The sequence below is a fragment of the Coffea arabica genome, chromosome 9c, assembly GCF_036785885.1.
Source record: "Coffea arabica cultivar ET-39 chromosome 9c, Coffea Arabica ET-39 HiFi, whole genome shotgun sequence".
Taxonomy (NCBI): Eukaryota; Viridiplantae; Streptophyta; class Magnoliopsida; order Gentianales; family Rubiaceae; genus Coffea; species Coffea arabica.
The window spans coordinates 19,015,755-19,034,626 of NC_092326.1; positions in this window are offsets into that span (position 1 = coordinate 19,015,755).

Sequence of the window (18,872 nt, forward strand, 5' to 3'; positions counted from 1 at the left end):
GGGAAGGGGTGGAAACACTAGAACATATGTTATTCTTCTGTGACATTGCGGAAACCACATGGAAACTAGCACCTCTGCAGTGGGATGGATTGAGGGAGATGCGAGGAAATTTTGTCAAATGGTGGGAAGGAATGTTAGGAGCAAGAAAAAGAGAACAAGGACAAGAACACATAGCATTAACTGTAAATATTCTTTGGCAAATATGGAAGGCAAGAAATAGGAAAGCCTTTGAGGAAAAGGAAGCAGACCCAAGGAAGGCAGTGCAGAAAGCTATAGTAGAATGGGATGAATATATAGAGGCCCAAAAAGATATAGCTGGAGAGTCCATTCAACAAACAACAAACTCTTGCAAAGGAGAAAAATGGAGACCACCACCACATAACTCCATAAGGATAAATTCTGATGCTGCATTCTCACAGAACTTGGAAAGAACAGGAATAGGAGTTGTGGCAAGAAACGCGAGAGGAGAGCTACTGAAGGCATGGGCAAGATCGGAACTCAAAAATAGCGAGCCACAAGTGGAGGAAGCTACAGCAATCAGGATGGGAATGCAAATGGCCTGGGAGGCAAACTGGAGGACAGTGGAATTCCAATCGGACTGTAAAGAGGTGGTGGACATGATCAACAAGGAAGAAAAGCAGCAGTCCAGAGCAGCTATCATCCTCGAGGACATTGCAAATATGAGGTGTTTGTTTGAACAATGTACTTTCTCCTTTGTGCATAGAACGGGGAACGTTTGTGCACATAGCTTAGCGAAGTTTGCAATTAAGCTTACAAAACCTGTTGAATGGGAAGTGTATTTTCCCATGTGGCTCTATGAAAGAGCACAAAATGAATACCAAGGAAGTAATTCTGATGTATCTAACTCTTGTAGTATCAAGTTATGAAATGAAATGCAATTATGCTGTTTGACAAAAAAAAAAAAAAAAAACATATCTGATCAGCCTAAATCTGGAAGAAGAAGCTTGATACAGCATATAAGCATTTTTCCATGTAGAGTAGTCATGAGATGTTGAGTTAAATTGTGAGAACCCTCACTTAAAAATATAAATTCTCCTAAACTACTTGCATTGTCCTAAGATTAAATCAATTATAACATTTTCTTGTATGGCATTTCATTACCTTTTACATGAATTGTAACATCTTCTTAAATTGACATTATTTTATTTCACCACATACACAATGACCAAATACCCTTTTCAATTGTGTTTGAGACTTTATGTGATAGTTAAGGGTGTTCTTTTAGACATTGGAAATATTTGGAGGGTAGCAACCTTATTTGGCAAAGTTTAGAGGGAGAATAGCCAAGATTGAGACAAGTGACAAAACCCTAACCATTCATCTTATTTGACCAAGGAATTAGAGGATTTTAAACCATCTTGACTTCATTTTTTTTTCCTCATGTTGGCCGAATTTCCTTAGCTTCCAAGGGAAGAGAGAAAAACTCCATTTTCTTTCTTTTTAACCCTAACTTGATCTTGAGCAAAAATCAAAAGTGAAGGAGCCTAGGTTAGTTGAGTGAACTGCGTTCAAGTCTAGTGTGTGATTCAAGTTTGGGTCTTTGGTTTTTGGTGGATTTTAGGTGATTCAAGCTTCACTTAAGAAAGGTAAATGATCCTTAACTCTTAGCTTTATTGTGTTATATTAAGTGTTTGAGGTTTTGATGGCAAACTAGGAGTTGAGTGGATGTTATTTGTGGTTAAATTTCTTGAGCTAAACAAGAAGAAGTAGGGTTGGTTGTTTGGCATGCCATGTGTTTGCTATTTTGTTTAAGCTTTGTTTATGGTTTTTCTTAATGCATTAACATATTTTGGATCCTTTTAAAGTTAGGGATAACTCTTGGAATATTGTTTGAGTTAGCTATAATGAAAGGACGGAAGTTGGAGTTGAATGTGAACTTGTGGACTGTTTTGTTTCTCTTGGCTGATCGGCCTTGGAGTGGAGGTTTCTCCTTGATTTTTGTGGCTCTTTGCACCTTAATTAAGCCTAAGAAACTTGGCTAAACACTGGTTTAAACTTTAGTGTGAGTTGAAATGGAAATGAAGCAAGTAAAGTGGTTGTTTTTGGGTAAGTTAGTGGACTGTTTTGGTTCTTCTTTGTTGGCTAGAATGTTTTGGTTCTTTTAATCATTTTGTATGTTGCATTTTAAGTTTCAAGGGTGCTAGATAACTTGATCCCTTGTATATGAACTCTAGGAAATTAAATTGGATGAATTTGAGCCAAAACAAGTGAAGTTGGCAAGACAAATTAGAGTAACTTTGTTAGGGTTTTGAACTGATTAGAACTGAAAAATCAGCCAACTTCCCCGGACTACTGGTATGGATAGGAGACGAACTAGAGTCTGAATTTTATACCTTTGGAAAGCCCTTCGAGTCTAGTTTCCAACGCCACCAACGGCACATGATTCTAACTTTTTTACAATGAGATATGACCATTTTCCCGAAACTGCGCGGGCGCGACTGTTTTACCCGCGAAAACACTTATGAACTTAAATGAGATTTTTCTTTTGCTCAACTTTCTTGCACTTGTCAAACTCATTTTCTTATGACCTTTTCCTGCATTTTGGGCCTAATTTGCATGGTCCATTGAGTTGATTTATCCACTCACTTGGTCACCTATTGAACTTACATTTGGATTGGAAAATGAAGCTAGAATGTTAACGACTTTCACTCATTGCCCTAGGATTGGGAAACGAGGTGAGGGTAATTAAGGAACTTGACGAATAAGCTCTGCATTTCTTAACAGGTGAGTGTTCTAAGTGCATGAAAATATTTACATGGAATGTCTCCTTGCTGGAATGATATGCTTGTTTGGTTAAAGTAATTGCTCTTGAAGTAATAACCTTTGGGACAAGAATGTACTTTATCATACTCGATCCTTTGTAGTTAACTTCTTGATATTGATATGAAAGGAATTACTTTGCTTGCACTTGACTTGTTGCCCACTCGGGTGGTTATCCCACCAACTTTCTTGTGTGCTTGGGGCCCGTGTTACATGCACACTATTGCTAGAAATTTCTAGGTACTTGATTTATTGTCTCATAGGTAAGTGTATACTTTATTGCACTTGACCTAACTCGACTAAACTTTTGATATATTGTCAAAATATGTACTGGCCGTTTTGATATAACTGAAATATGGCCAGAATCCGGCCAATTTCTGATCAGATTCCCGACCGGATTTGAGACAGTAAGCATAAAAAATGTTAAAGTCTTTCCCGTCAATCTGGCCTTGAATCCGGCCATAATGGCCGGATTTGCTGAAGAAATTTCTGATTTCTGCAGTTTTTCCCTAGTTTTCTTGTTTGATCAGGTTTTCGCACCTATCCGATTTTCAAATGTTTGGACTTGAAATGCTTGGAACATGATATGTTGAGCTTATTTGCGACTTGAGCCTGTTTAGGTGAGTGTGCTCTTATGTACACTCAATTGACCTAACTTGACTAAACACTTGATATCTCATTCATGCGTGAACAAATAACTTGATTTGCATGTGACCTGTATTTTGATTTGAAATACTTGGAATGTGAATTGCTATGCATTTCTTATGACTTGATTATGGCGAGTCGAATGTGTTCTTATTCGTACTTGACCTTTATGAACTTGAATTAATCGATCGTGCGTGTGGACTTGCCTGTTTATGTGCATGATTGTTAATCGATCCTGCGTGTGGACTTGCCTGTTTATGTACATGATTGTAGACTGGCTGCATTCCTCTTGTGGCAGTTGAACTGTAGACTGTTTGCATTTCTCTTGTGGCGGTTGAATAGTAGACTGGCTATATTTCTCTTGTAGCGGTTGAATTGTAGACCAGCTATATTTCTCTTGTAGTGATTGAACTAAGCCTTAGATCTTATCTGAGATGTCGAGTAAGAGGAATCTAGGATTAGTCATGCGTATGCGTGAATATAGGTTGGTAACAGCTGAACTGAGCCCTCGTTGGATCTCTTGCTTAAGACCTGCCCTGGAGCGGTCAGGTAAGCGGGACAATTTTGGGTAAAGGACAAGTTCCTAACCTGTTTACTCCTGACTGAAATTTATCATTTGAACACTAATATTACTGAATACAGAGCGTTAAGTGACAACTAACGTCTCCAATCATTACTGCGTGAGCGTTGGACGACAGCCAACAACTCCATTTTTTATTGTTTGAATATTTGGGGTTATAAGCCAGATCCTGAATTACTGAATATCTGGGACTATAAGTCCAACCCAGGGCTAGTTGGTCGAATCGAGTTGGCAAGGGTTTAGTCAAGGAGATCGACGATCCTTGGGTACTTCTTTGACGTTCGGGTTTGGTAAGGGGTATGTTTGGTGAACGGAAATTGGTATAAAGTGGTGATCTACGGACTGTATAGTTTTGTGGTTGACAGAGAGTTAACGGACCTCGATCAAGCTGCAGTGGAATTTATTCTTTACTGTACACTTTTGCATGATTTATTTGGCTATTTGCTTAACTACATACTGGGTCATGATTTATTTGAGTTTTGACTTGTTTCTTGATATTCGGCATATGGTCTTGCCTGTTATATTACCTGCCTATTTTCTTGGAATCTCACTGGATTTGTAACTCATTCCACGCAATTTATTTTCCTTATAGGGATGAAAACATGAGAGGTTGGATTGAGAAAGGCCTCGATTTCTTCTAAGTTTGTTAGTTACTCGAGTGAGTATTTTATAGATGTCTAGCCAGCTTGTTTGCTTTGATTTTTGCAAGTGTGACTCTTTGGCGGTATTATAGATAGTGTGGACATTAGATGTCCGTGAGTGTACCTATATTGAAGGATATAATTGATGCTGCTTGTATTATTGAGATTATTGATTGTAAACTTCATGATGTGTGACTGAGTCCTGGCGTAAGTTGGGCAGGCGGTCTGTCGAACCCTTGGGTACACCCTAGGGGAATGTGGAACTGTCACATAAATCTATGTTCTGGTGGAGATAAAAAAAAAGAAAGTAATATAAGCTGTTGAAAAAATAGAAGGAAATAGTTGCTACCTAAAAAGAAACGATAATTACCTTTGTCTGCAAATAGTAGAGCTCAGTGGTTGAAAATTGAGTTAGTTTTTCAGCCTTAGATGACATAGCGGTAGCACGCAAGGTTCTGGTTGAATCCGTGATCCAAATTGAAATACAAGCCTTGGAATTAGTAAACAAATATATATGTGATAGCAGGTTTAGACTAGTTAATTTAAACACAATATGCTATTTATAAGTACCAAGGTTGGAGATCAACGCTAGCCTGGCAATACGTACATATAATTTTTCGTTCACCTATAGAACTGTTTGGGTGATTACAATTCAGACAAGCTATATAGGTTAGTTTCTAAAGTTTACAATCAAGCTCGATGACACCTCTAATCGATGACACCTCTAATCCGATATACTCGAGTATTACCATTCCTGCTCCTGTTTGGCGTTCGGGCCTGATACGGGGTATGTTTGGTGAACGGGATTTTGGCGTTAAAGTGGTGTTCTACTGGACTGGTTTCTTTATTTGAACATTGACGGAGGGTCAACGAGACTGGATCAAGTATTGCAACGGGGATTTGGCTCCTGAGAGTCACTTGTATCCTTTACATTGTGGTGTTTATTCATTTCTCGTATTTGACGTGCATATATGCCTTAAGAGAAATTTCTTATAAGTTCTACTGTTTCTACTATTTATGTTCTGTTATCCTTGTTTTCCTTATAGGGAACCATCTTTTGCACCAATGATCATTTTGAAGAATGTATTGAGCTTGTATAAATACCCCTTTGGTATAGCTCCTTGGAAGATGGAAAACCCTAAATGTACCTTGATCCAAATATTTTCCTTTTGATTGGTAAATTTCAAACGTATGTGTATAAAACTGTTTAACCATGCTCATGTATCCTATATGGTTTGGAAATGTTTTTCTCCTGATCTATATAACATTATCTGTATTTGATTAGAGTCTGGTTGGATGGTGACGTGGCAGTCACTATTCGTTTGTGGTTCCGATTTTCGTTTTGAAAATTTGAATCGTGTAAGCATGCTATTTTACTTCGGTACGTCTTCGATCGTGTATAACTGTCTTTGTAGTCCTGGCGAGAGTTGGGCAGGCAGTCCGCTAATCCTTTGGTATGCCTTAGGGGAAAGTGGGGCTGCCACATTACGTATATTTTGCTAAGTTTCATGAGTTGCAAATACCTAATTTTTCTCTTTTGATCTTGTAGACACCAAATTTTTATTATTTTTAATTTCATTTTTATCATTTATTATTTATTTTTTTTAATTGAGTTAGATTCTTCATTTTCATTTTGTAAGGTGTTAAAAGTGGCTTTAATTCTCTTAAAATTTGGTTTGAAAATTGTTAATTTATTTTTAATTGATTTTTGAAGAAAAATGAAAATGAAAAAGAAAGGAAAAATGTGTGGATAGGTGGAAGTGTGCATGTTGGACAAGTGTATAAAATAATCATTAGACAAGTGTCTAAGGAATTATAGGACAAGTGTATAGGGGGTTACGGGGCTAAAGGGAGCAAGAGAGGTTTCTTTTGGGGGGAGAGAGAAAAAAACAGGAAAGGCAACGGATGAATAAAAAAAAAACAGAGGAGGTCGGATAAAGGTTGTAGGGGGAACTAAAAAAGAAAAAAGGAGAGAGAGGGTCTGATGGAGAAAGCTAGGTCTTCGGTCGGCAACAAAAGGAACGAGAGAAAAGAACACAAAAGGGGAAGAAACTAAGGGATTCGGTGAACTGGGGGAAGAAAGAAAAACGCAAAGGAAATCTGAGAGCTTGAGAGGAAAACAGAGGAGGGAGGCTTCGGTTTCAATGATCGGCAAGGAGAAACGTTCCCAACCACCCCAGCAACCATCTCAACTCCATCCGCTGCCTGCCCATAATCTTCCTCATGCTATCAACCCAAAACGACCACCAGCCTGCATCCGCCGCTGCCGTTGTCCGCCATCGACACCATCGCGCGCCATTTGCTGTCGCGATCCTCCAAGCTCCATCGCAGCCGCCCACAGCCATAGCCCTTCTTCTCCAGATCAACAAGTGACCAACGGCCTGTCCAGGAACCAACGCCGCTCATGTCGACCATCACCAGCGCCATCACTTCCCCTGAATCCACCACCGCCTGCGGATCATTTCTTGAGCGAAAAGAAAACAGAGGAGGAGAAATGCAAGGAGGATGGCCAGGGTTTCGGTCGGCCAGAAAGTAATGGAAAAAGAAAACGGGGAAAAACAGGGGCTGCGAGAAAAACCAGAAAAAGCAACAGAGGGAATAGGTTGGAGCTAGAAGAAAAAGGGAGCCCAGGAAGAAAGCTTTGGACGGCTGGGCTGAATGAAAAACAGAGGAAAAGGGAAGACTTCAGCGAGGAAAGCCAGCCACGGCAAGAGACTGAGGAACAAAGGAACACCGTCGCCGCTCATAGCCACTGTCACTTCACCGAACCCACCATCATCACCGGCCAATTTTCATCAAGCAGGAGCACGGTAAGCTATTGGTTTTTCCCTCTTTAAATTTCAGTTCCTGTCCAGTTTTGAAATGGATTTGCCTTGGTTTTATTTAGTGGAGTTTTCCTGTCAATTGGCTTTAATTTCTGAATACACACGATGCATACATTGATTGGGCTGAATTTCTTTGTTTTTTTTATGACAATTTTGGGGCTAATTGTTAGACCATTTGAACGGAGAATTTCGGGAATTTCTCATGCCCACTTGCTGTTTGTTAAAATGCCTAACTTAAAATTTTGTTTGAAGGACGATTGATTCCTGTTTGCATACGTTCGGCCAGCCCATGCTTGTCAAGATAGTTGATTCGGATAGCTTGTTTGGTATCCGTTTATTTGGCATTTGTTTCTGTTTTGCTTGATGTTTTTTAATGTGAATTCGAATTATGTCATGAGATTATATGAAAAGGGAGTTTGTGTGAGTTTTTATTTTCTTTTGAGAATGGCTGGGGCTAAATCGTTGGCAACCATGCTGGTATGTTTATTGTCGGGTTTGCAAAAGTTGCAGAAGTCTGCGAAGAAGATGAATGGAATTCTTCTGAAATTTATATTCCAACCCCTCAATTTCTGTCTAACTTCACTGTGACCCAAAATCTGGGAAAATTAAACTGATTTCACCCTTTTCAAACTTTGTCCTCTGTTTGCATACTTTACGTTACTTTTTTGGACAAATTAATTCTGGAATTTAGACAATGATTGTGGATTAAATATTTTTGTTGATTTGCTTACGTTATTGGGTTTAGTATTATGGTTTAGGGTATTTTTGGGTAATTGTATTTGATTGGTTTTTGTAAAAGTGGTTTTAGTTTATTTTCTTTTGGGTTTGCATGATTTATTTTCTTTTAGTTTAGAGCCAAAGCCTGTGAGGCCCCAGTCCGATCGTAAGTCGATATTAGGGTTAGTTGATAGTCGGTATGGAAAAAAATAGGGTTTTATGGCTAGGAAGGAAACCCTAATTCGGTTAAGTTTGGAAATCCTAGTTTACGTATTATTATTATAAGGTTCAAGCTATAATTTATATTCGGTATTCTAGTGTGTGCCTTGACGTAAGTAAATATAGGATTTGTTTTAATTACAAAGGTTTAGTAAGTTTGAATGATTAGCAAACCTCTAGTGTTACAATATTAGAAAGTTTAAGTGGAGTTATTTATCGCCCGCCTTTTTCCGCATTTTCTTTATTAGAAAAATCTCCAGGATAATTTTCATGAGTAAATATGGGTTATAGATGATTTTTCAAGTATCGGTTAGCTTTTGAGAAAATAAGAACGTATATTGGACGTGGGACCCACTAGTGCGAAAAGTTCGGAAAAATTCGGCCAATTAGGTTAAATTCCGGATACTGTGTAAAATTTATCGGGTGTTAAGAGATAAGTAGAGTGTGTGAAATGTTTGATGTGAGAGAGAAAAGAAAGGATTGAATTGCATTTAATGAGATGCCAAGTGTCACAAGATCATTGGGTGGACTTTATGATTTTTATTCTTTTGTTTTGACCTTTTGACCAAGTGGTTAAATATCTTAAAATTTACCACAAAATCACCATTTCTTTCTCTTCTTTGGCCGACCAACCTTAAGGAAGAAAGGAAGAGAGCTCTTCACCATTTTAGCTTCCAACAAGCTCAAATCATCCAACTCAAGTGCTTAAGCTAGTTTCTACTCCATCAAATTCCTCCATTTGGTGCTAGTGAGTGTTTTAGTGAAGTTTTTTGGAAGAGCTAAGGTGTCCAACATCTTCCCCTCTCTTGTTTACTTGGTAAGTAAAGCTTAAACTTCCACCTACACCTATTGATGCTTAAGATATGATTAGTAGTGATTGAAGTGCTGAAATTTCTGGTTTTATCTTGGTTTGAAGTGATTTGGTGAAGTTTTGATTTTATTGATGATTTTTCTGGTTTAATTGGATTATGGTGTTGTGGTTGTTTATGATGATTGATAATGAGGGGTTATGACTCTAGTGGATGGAAATGATTGATATTTGCAACCAATTTTGGATTTGGAATAAATTTTGGAAAGTTAGGGTTCATGAAGCTACATTCTGCCCGAATTTATTGCACCATGTTAGAGGCCGAATTGGCCTTGGCTTAAAACATGAAAGTTGTAGGTATTGATGAGTTTGAAGTGCCTGCAAAATTTCAGGTCATTTGGATTTGTGTAGAGTGAGTTATGTCGTTTTTACTGTTGCTGTCCAGGGTTGCTCAGAATGTGAAAACTGCGCTTGTAATCGTTTGTTTTGACTGGAATGGGTTTGGATTTTGAAGTTGGTGTCTTCTGATGAAATGTAGCTGGATGTCTTAGCTATCTTATGCCTTTGGAATTTCGGCATTTGGACTTGTATAGACTGAGTTATACCGATTACAGTTTTGTGTGATTTGTAAACCTGTTTTGGTAATTCTGGGTTCGTATTTTGCATATTTGACCTAGTTGTGCTAGGATTTGGACTGAGTGACCTTCTACATTGTTGTAGCCCTGTTCCATAGTTTCGAAATGGTGGGTCTTACACCCCCATCCGATAACCGTAGTGAATTTGGTGCCATTACCGCATATTAAGGTCAAATACGGTTTGTGATCCTGTTTTGCAATTCTGGTATAGTGTCTTGCATTTTTGACCTTGTTACATTCAAAATTGGACAAAGTTTCCTTCTTCAACATTGTAGGCCCTTAAGTCCTGGATATCCCTGTAAATTTTCAGGTTAAACGGATTAGTATATCCTGAGCTATAAACGAAATACTCAGACCTGTTTTGACCAGCAAATTCTGTTACGTTTTTGGAAAGTTTACGACTGGAACTTTGGCTTCACATTTGACTGGGTTACAAGCTGTTTGGGCTTGCGACCAAAACACCAAACTTATAGCCTTATATCAGAGCTTTCCAACGCCCTTGGAATTTCATGAATCGGATTTATATAACCTGAGATATAGCCGAGCAAATAAGGCCTGGCTGTGAAGATGACCATTTTCTGGTCAGATCTGTTTTGGTCCTGATGACCAATTTCCGTTCCGAATTTGGATTGCCGACCTTCATGAAAGTTGTTCCATTTGGAATGAACTATCTAACTGCTAATTTTCAGCTCTTTTGACCATGTGTAGCATAGAAAACAGTTCGCACTCAAAACTGACCATTTGTGCATTGGCCAGATTTCGTAAGTGATTGTGATTGGTTCATTTGGGACTGAAGCCTACAGTTTCAGTTCCGGATGTCTTCATAACAGTTGTTGTTCATCCTTTAAGCTTCGATTTGGCATCTCATACGCCTTAATCCGATATTCGTAGCTCAACTTATGGGTAAACTAGAAATGAGTATCAAATCTGCCGTTTCCGTTTCCGTCCGTCATATTTACGTGCGCGCGTGTCGTTTTGCCGTTTTGCTTGTTTTGGGCATGTTAGTGGCCGTTTGTGATAAAATCTTCTATTTCAGACAGCGGTGAGCTAGGCGGAGCCGGTGGGGCCCACTACTAGCGAACGCGCGAAGCGATTTTGCTTTCGTACTACTTTCGGTATTTTGGGTAAGTATTCAGGCCAGTTTGGTGTGTTTTCTTTGCTATGTGTTTGAGATATGTGAAAGGGTACTTAGGCGAGGGTGTACTTTATCGCACTCGACCTAAACCCTAATTTGAATGTATAATTGTACTTGGCATATGTATATGAACCTTTTGGAACCAAAACCCTTGAGCTTGTGGCTCGGGGCGACTTTCGAGTAAAGTTTGTGAATTTTGTGAAGTTTGTGAGTTCGTGGGGCCGATCTAAGACCTGTTTGGACTATTCGAGCCGGTTAGGGCTTGGTCGAAGTCAGTCCAACTTAGTCTGAGGTCACCAAGTTTGTAGGTTCATGTTATGAACCAATTTTGTGAATCCGGTTCACCGAGAAGGTGACCAAGTTTGTGACCCGAGCTTGTGACTCAAGCTCAAGTTTGTGATTTCGTTCGCCCGGGCAAGTTTGTGAGGTGACTGGCCAGTGAGGGTGATAAGGTGTCGGTGGGTGTACAAGTGAAGTTCTACGGACTATTATTTGCGGTCGACGGAGTGTCGGCAGGAGATCATACATGGCACATGAATTGGCTTTGGAGCCACCCGTATCCTTATTATATGATGTTGTTTTTTTCTGCTTTTGCTTTACTCTTATTGTGTAATGGTTGCTACGTGAATTTATGCTTTCGCCCCTGTTTACTTACTAAGCTTTTAGCTTACCCCATTCCTTTTGTTTTCCTTAGCAGGGGCCGACGCGGGGATTTTGGCACTTACACTAGTGTAGTTAAGTTTGTTTGTAATAGTTGGACAGTTAGGATGTTTGTTTTTGTTTTGGTGGTTTGTATAAGGACCCTTCTTAGGGTCTATCTTCTGCTGGTTGTGGTTGTAGTATATTAGAGTGGTTTGACTCGAGACTTTTGAAGATGTAAATATAACTTTTGGGATTGTATATATTGTATATAGTGCTCTTTCAATCTATCTCGTTTGATTGCTTTAAGTTTTGAGTCCTGGCGCGAGTTAGGCAGGCGGCCCGCCGATACCCTTGGGTTCGCCCTTGGGAGAAGTGGGGTCGTCACAGTTGGTATCAGAGCTTAGGCTTCAGATCTCTGTAGTGTATCTTAGGCTTGAAGTTTAGGATGCCGGACTGTGGGATACTTGGCTATTAAGGTAAATATTGAATGCTAAGATTTTGATATTGACTTTTGTAATTTTTCCATAAGGCAAAGTGGGGATTGAGTTGATTGCACTTGGAGATGGCCAGTCCCAGTGTGAATCGATTTGGTTCTTACTTAATATTGAAGTTAGCTATTTGGACCTATTCTTTAGGTTTGCACCCTAGGGCCGCCGGGGCGGTGCTAGTGGATTAGGTAGGTTCCGTAGGGGAGGCGCGTAGGGCCGTTGATGGGATTTCTTTTTGACTATCTGATATGTTTATTTTGTTATATCTGCCATGTTTATTTTGTTATAACCAGTATGCCTGGTTTCTTTTGTTACCCGGTGATTGACTACATTTTGGAGCCGGAGTGCTCGTGTATATTGGGTTTTGTACCGACTGGAGGTCGGGTAATGTGTAAATCTTTTGGTGTGACTTTGTAAATAAATGTATATATTCGAGTATTATCTTTTGCACCTATCCTTTGCGTACCTTTCATGTATCTATTTTGTGTTTTTGTTTTGTTTCTAGTTTGAATACTAAATACACGCTATGCTTGGGTCCATAGACTTTTGACATTTAGATGGCCTCCGGTACTCGAGGTAGAGGTAGAGGGCGAGGACGAAGCCCTGAAATGGAACATGAACAAGAACCAGACCAAGTAGCTACAGCCATCCAGCGAATGGCTGACTTGATGGAACGTATGATTGACCAACAGGGTCAGGGCCATGGGAATGCTGTTGGAAACCCTGGACATAATCCGGGACATAATCATGAGGGCGAGGACCGTGCCCTAGAACGGTTCCAAAAGTTTGCACCTCCTAAGTTCATAGGAGGACCTAATCCTGATTTAGCAGAAACCTGGATGGACCGTATGCTAGATATATTTGCCGCACTTAGGTATTCGGAGGGGCGGCAGATTTCTTTTGCTGTTTTCCAGTTTGAGGGGGCCGCTCGAGCCTGGTGGAATGTGATCAGAGCCAAGTGGGAGCGGGAACAGACCCCCTGGACCTGGATTAACTTTACGCGAGAGTTTAATGAAAAATATTTACCACCCATCGTACAAGAGAAACGGGAAGATGATTTTATCCGTTTGCGTCAAGGGACACTGAGTGTAGCGGAGTACGAGACCCAGTTCACAAAGCTCTCCCGTTTTGCCCCGGAATTGGTGCTAACGGAGCGAAAACGAATCCGCCGCTTCGTTCAAGGTTTAAATGTGGAGATCCAGGAGGCACTGGCAGCTGCTCAGTTGGACACGTTTGGCCAGGCACTGGAAAAGGCACAGCGGATTGAGACAGCTAGGGGACAGGTAAAATCCTTTAATGAGAGGAAACGAAGACAACCCGATTCGAGCCATTTTGTGACTGGACAGAGCTCGCAAAGTGAGTTACCTTCTAAGAAGAGTCATGGAACAGATGGTCCCCGACCCGCAGGAACCCTAAACCAGGGTAATTATGGAAGAGGTCGAGTAGGGCAAGAGCCCCAGAGGAGTGCCCAGCGTGGAGGGCCAAGTGCAGGCGTTAAGCCAATCTGTGGTTTCTGTGGGGCCAATCACACTGACGAAAACTGTTGGAAGAACAGTTCGATCCGAAGATGCTATAAGTGTGGTAGTGCAGAACATCTGATCGCCCAGTGCCCTAAGTCACAAAAGGAGAAACCTAAGCCACCGACTGAAGGGACTACAGCTAAGCCGTCAAATGCAGGGGAAAATCGACCCAAAGGGCCAGCCAGAGTCTATGCAATGGGTCAACAGGAGGCGATTGACCCTTCGGCAGGTTTTGAAGGTACGCTTTGATCAACGAATTAATTTCGAGGACGAAATTGTCCTAAGTGGGGGAGATTGTGAGGCCCCAGTCCGATCGTAAGTCGATATTAGGGTTAGTTGATAGTCGGTATGGAAAAAATAGGGTTTTATGGCTAGGAAGGAAACCCTAATTCGGTTAAGTTTGGAAATCCTAGTTTACGTATTATTATTATAAGGTTCAAGCTATAATTTATATTCGGTATTCTAGTGTGTGCCTTGACGTAAGTAAATATAGGATTTGTTTTAATTACAAAGGTTTAGTAAGTTTGAATGATTAGCAAACCTCTAGTGTTACAATATTAGAAAGTTTAAGTGGAGTTATTTATCGCCCGCCTTTTTCCGCATTTTCTTTATTAGAAAAATCTCCAGGATAATTTTCATGAGTAAATATGGGTTATAGATGATTTTTCAAGTATCGGTTAGCTTTTGAGAAAATAAGAACGTATATTGGACGTGGGACCCACTAGTGCGAAAAGTTCGGAAAAATTCGGCCAATTAGGTTAAATTCCGGATACTGTGTAAAATTTATCGGGTGTTAAGAGATAAGTAGAGTGTGTGAAATGTTTGATGTGAGAGAGAAAAGAAAGGATTGAATTGCATTTAATGAGATGCCAAGTGTCACAAGATCATTGGGTGGACTTTATGATTTTTATTCTTTTGTTTTGACCTTTTGACCAAGTGGTTAAATATCTTAAAATTTACCACAAAATCACCATTTCTTTCTCTTCTTTGGCCGACCAACCTTAAGGAAGAAAGGAAGAGAGCTCTTCACCATTTTAGCTTCCAACAAGCTCAAATCATCCAACTCAAGTGCTTAAGCTAGTTTCTACTCCATCAAATTCCTCCATTTGGTGCTAGTGAGTGTTTTAGTGAAGTTTTTTGGAAGAGCTAAGGTGTCCAACATCTTCCCCTCTCTTGTTTACTTGGTAAGTAAAGCTTAAACTTCCACCTACACCTATTGATGCTTAAGATATGATTAGTAGTGATTGAAGTGCTGAAATTTCTGGTTTTATCTTGGTTTGAAGTGATTTGGTGAAGTTTTGATTTTATTGATGATTTTTCTGGTTTAATTGGATTATGGTGTTGTGGTTGTTTATGATGATTGATAATGAGGGGTTATGACTCTAGTGGATGGAAATGATTGATATTTGCAACCAATTTTGGATTTGGAATAAATTTTGGAAAGTTAGGGTTCATGAAGCTACATTCTGCCCGAATTTATTGCACCATGTTAGAGGCCGAATTGGCCTTGGCTTAAAACATGAAAGTTGTAGGTATTGATGAGTTTGAAGTGCCTGCAAAATTTTAGGTCATTTGGATTTGTGTAGAGTGAGTTATGTCGTTTTTACTGTTGCTGTCCAGGGTTGCTCAGAATGTGAAAACTGCGCTTGTAATCGTTTGTTTTGACTGGAATGGGTTTGGATTTTGAAGTTGGTGTCTTCTGATGAAATGTAGCTGGATGTCTTAGCTATCTTATGCCTTTGGAATTTCGGCATTTGGACTTGTATAGACTGAGTTATACCGATTACAGTTTTGTGTGATTTGTAAACCTGTTTTGGTAATTCTGGGTTCGTATTTTGCATATTTGACCTAGTTGTGCTAGGATTTGGACTGAGTGACCTTCTACATTGTTGTAGCCCTGTTCCATAGCTTCGAAATGGTGGGTCTTACACCCCCATCCGATAACCGTAGTGAATTTGGTGCCATTACCACATATTAAGGTCAAATACGGTTTGTGATCCTGTTTTGCAATTCTGGTATAGTGTCTTGCATTTTTGACCTTGTTACATTCAAAATTGGACAAAGTTTCCTTCTTCAACATTGTAGCCCCTTAAGTCCTGGATATCCCTGTAAATTTTCAGGTTAAACGGATTAGTATATCCTGAGCTATAAACGAAATACTCAGACCTGTTTTGACCAGCAAATTCTGTTACGTTTTTGGAAAGTTTACGACTGGAACTTTGGCTTCACATTTGACTGGGTTACAAGCTGTTTGGGCTTGCGACCAAAACACCAAACTTATAGCCTTATATCAGAGCTTTCCAACGCCCTTGGAATTTCATGAATCGGATTTATATAACCTGAGATATAGCCGAGCAAATAAGGCCTGGCTGTGAAGATGACCATTTTCTGGTCAGATCTGTTTTGGTCCTGATGACCAATTTCCGTTCCGAATTTGGATTGCCGACCTTCATGAAAGTTGTTCCATTTGGAATGAACTATCTAACTGCTAATTTTCAGCTCTTTTGACCATGTGTAGCATAGAAAACAGTTCGCACTCAAAACTGACCATTTGTGCATTGGCCAGATTTCGTAAGTGATTGTGATTGGTTCATTTGGGACTGAAGCCTCCAGTTTCAGTTCCGGATGTCTTCATAACAGTTGTTGTTCATCCTTTAAGCTTCGATTTGGCATCTCATACGCCTTAATCCGATATTCGTAGCTCAACTTATGGGTAAACTAGAAATGAGTATCAAATCTGCCGTTTCCGTTTCCGTCCGTCATATTTACGTGCGCGCGTGTCGTTTTGCCGTTTTGCTTGTTTTGGGCATGTTAGTGGCCGTTTGTGATAAAATCTTCTATTTCAGACAGCGGTGAGTTAGGCGGAGCCGGTGGGGCCCACTACTAGCGAACGCGCGAAGCGATTTTGCTTTCGTACTACTTTCGGTATTTTGGGTAAGTATTCAGGCCAGTTTGGTGTGTTTTCTTTGCTATGTGTTTGAGATATGTGAAAGGGTACTTAGGCGAGGGTGTACTTTATCGCACTCGACCTAAACCCTAATTTGAATGTATAATTGTACTTGGCATATGTATATGAACCTTTTGGAACCAAAACCCTTGAGCTTGTGGCTCGGGGCGACTTTCGAGTAAAGTTTGTGAATTTTGTGAAGTTTGTGAGTTCGTGGGGCCGATCTAAGACCTGTTTGGACTATTCGAGCCGGTTAGGGCTTGGTCGAAGTCAGTCCAACTTAGTCTGAGGTCACCAAGTTTGTAGGTTCATGTTATGAACCAATTTTGTGAATCCGGTTCACCGAGAAGGTGACCAAGTTTGTGACCCGAGCTTGTGACTCAAGCTCAAGTTTGTGATTTCGTTCGCCCGGACAAGTTTGTGAGGTGACTGGCCAGTGAGGGTGATAAGGTGTCGGTGGGTGTACAAGTGAAGTTCTACGGACTATTATTTGCGGTCGACGGAGTGTCGGCAGGAGATCATACATGGCACATGAATTGGCTTTGGAGCCACCCGTATCCTTATTATATGATGTTATTTTTTTCTGCTTTTGCTTTACTCTTATTGTGTAATGGTTGCTACGTGAATTTATGCTTTCGCCCCTGTTTACTTACTAGCTTTTAGCTTACCCCATTCCTTTTGTTTTCCTTAGCAGGGGCCGACGCGGGGATTTTGGCACTTACACTAGTGTAGTTAAGTTTGTTTGTAATAGTTGGACAGTTAGGATGTTTGTTTTTGTTTTGGTGGTTTGTATAAGGACCCTTCTTAGGGTCTATCTTCTACTGGTTGTGGTTGTAGTATATTAGAGCGGTTTGACTCGAGACTTTTGAAGATGTAAATATAACTTTTGGGATTGTATATATTGTATATAGTGCTCTTTCAATCTATCTCGTTTGATTGCTTTAAGTTTTGAGTCCTGGCGCGAGCTAGGCAGGCGGCCCGCCGATACCCTTGGGTTCGCCCTTGGGAGAAGTGGGGTCGTCACAAAGCCCATCAGTTTGTTGGATTATTCTTTGAGTTAATGTAATGAATTGGCCCATCCTCTTTCGTTTTGAATTTCCGTTGGGCCAAGTGACTTTGGCCCCAACAAATAAGAAATGGCCCAAGTGGCCTGATCCATTAAGAAACCAGAAAACTATTTTACAGATCAGTCCTTGTATTTTTCTTTAACTCTACTGTAGCCCTCAAAACTTTCAGTTTCTTTCGATTAGGTCCTTAATTTAATTGCCATTGGGTCCCTAGACTTTATTTCTCTTTAATTGTGACCCCAAAACTTTGTTAAAGTTTGCAATCAAGTCTTGTATTCTTTTGACTTTTTGAATGTGGGTTGTCTATATGATTTAATTGATTCAATTTCATGATTATCTTTTGATTAAAATGATGCCTTGACCTTTTTATTATTTTGGAGGGCAAATAAATAATTTCTCCTCATTAGGAGTGCCAATTCAAGGGAGGTACACCCTAATCCCTTATTTCTTACTTTATTTGACTCTATGTGCCTTATGTGCCTTTACATGCTTGATTGTATGCCTCTTGGATGTTTTTATTCATTTCATTTATTTATTTATTTACTTTATGGGCTTTGTACATTTATTTTAGTTCAATTTGGTTATTTGAAAGGCACTTGAATGCCAAATTTGTAATAGTTAGGTATTTATTTTAATTATTTAATTCATTTTCCCTTAGATTGTAATAGGGCCTCTCCGAGTGTAATAGTTAGGGGTTCCTTTACTTCATTTGCCTTGCGTGATTTGCATGCCTATGTATTATGTGTTACTTGCTTTAATTAGGTACTTGCATCTAGTCGAGCATGCTAAGTGTTATGTGCTATGTGTTTATAGGTGATTGACATGTCTACTCACTTTCCATAGCCATGAATGAATGTGAGGGATGAATGTACGTTTCCACTAGTCCAACGCTAGTAGGAAATCATAGAATGGGATAGTCCAACGCTAGACCCTTAGGGATTTCTCTCGTGAGTCCATACTTGCCTGTTTCACTTCATTTCATGCATTTTTCTTAGTTTTCTAGCATTTGGCACGTTCCTCCGATCCTTTCCCCTTCATTTTAGGTTTTTGCATCTCATGCTAGTGATAGGGTACATTTGTTTGAGAGTCCCCTTTCGATAAGGGAAACGAGCGAGTTTGGCTACAAAATAGCCTTAGCACGCTAGTTCTTCCTTCTAATCAAAGGAAAGATTAAAGTCACAAAGTTAGGAGTCCCCGTTCCCGTCTTGATGCATTCCTATAG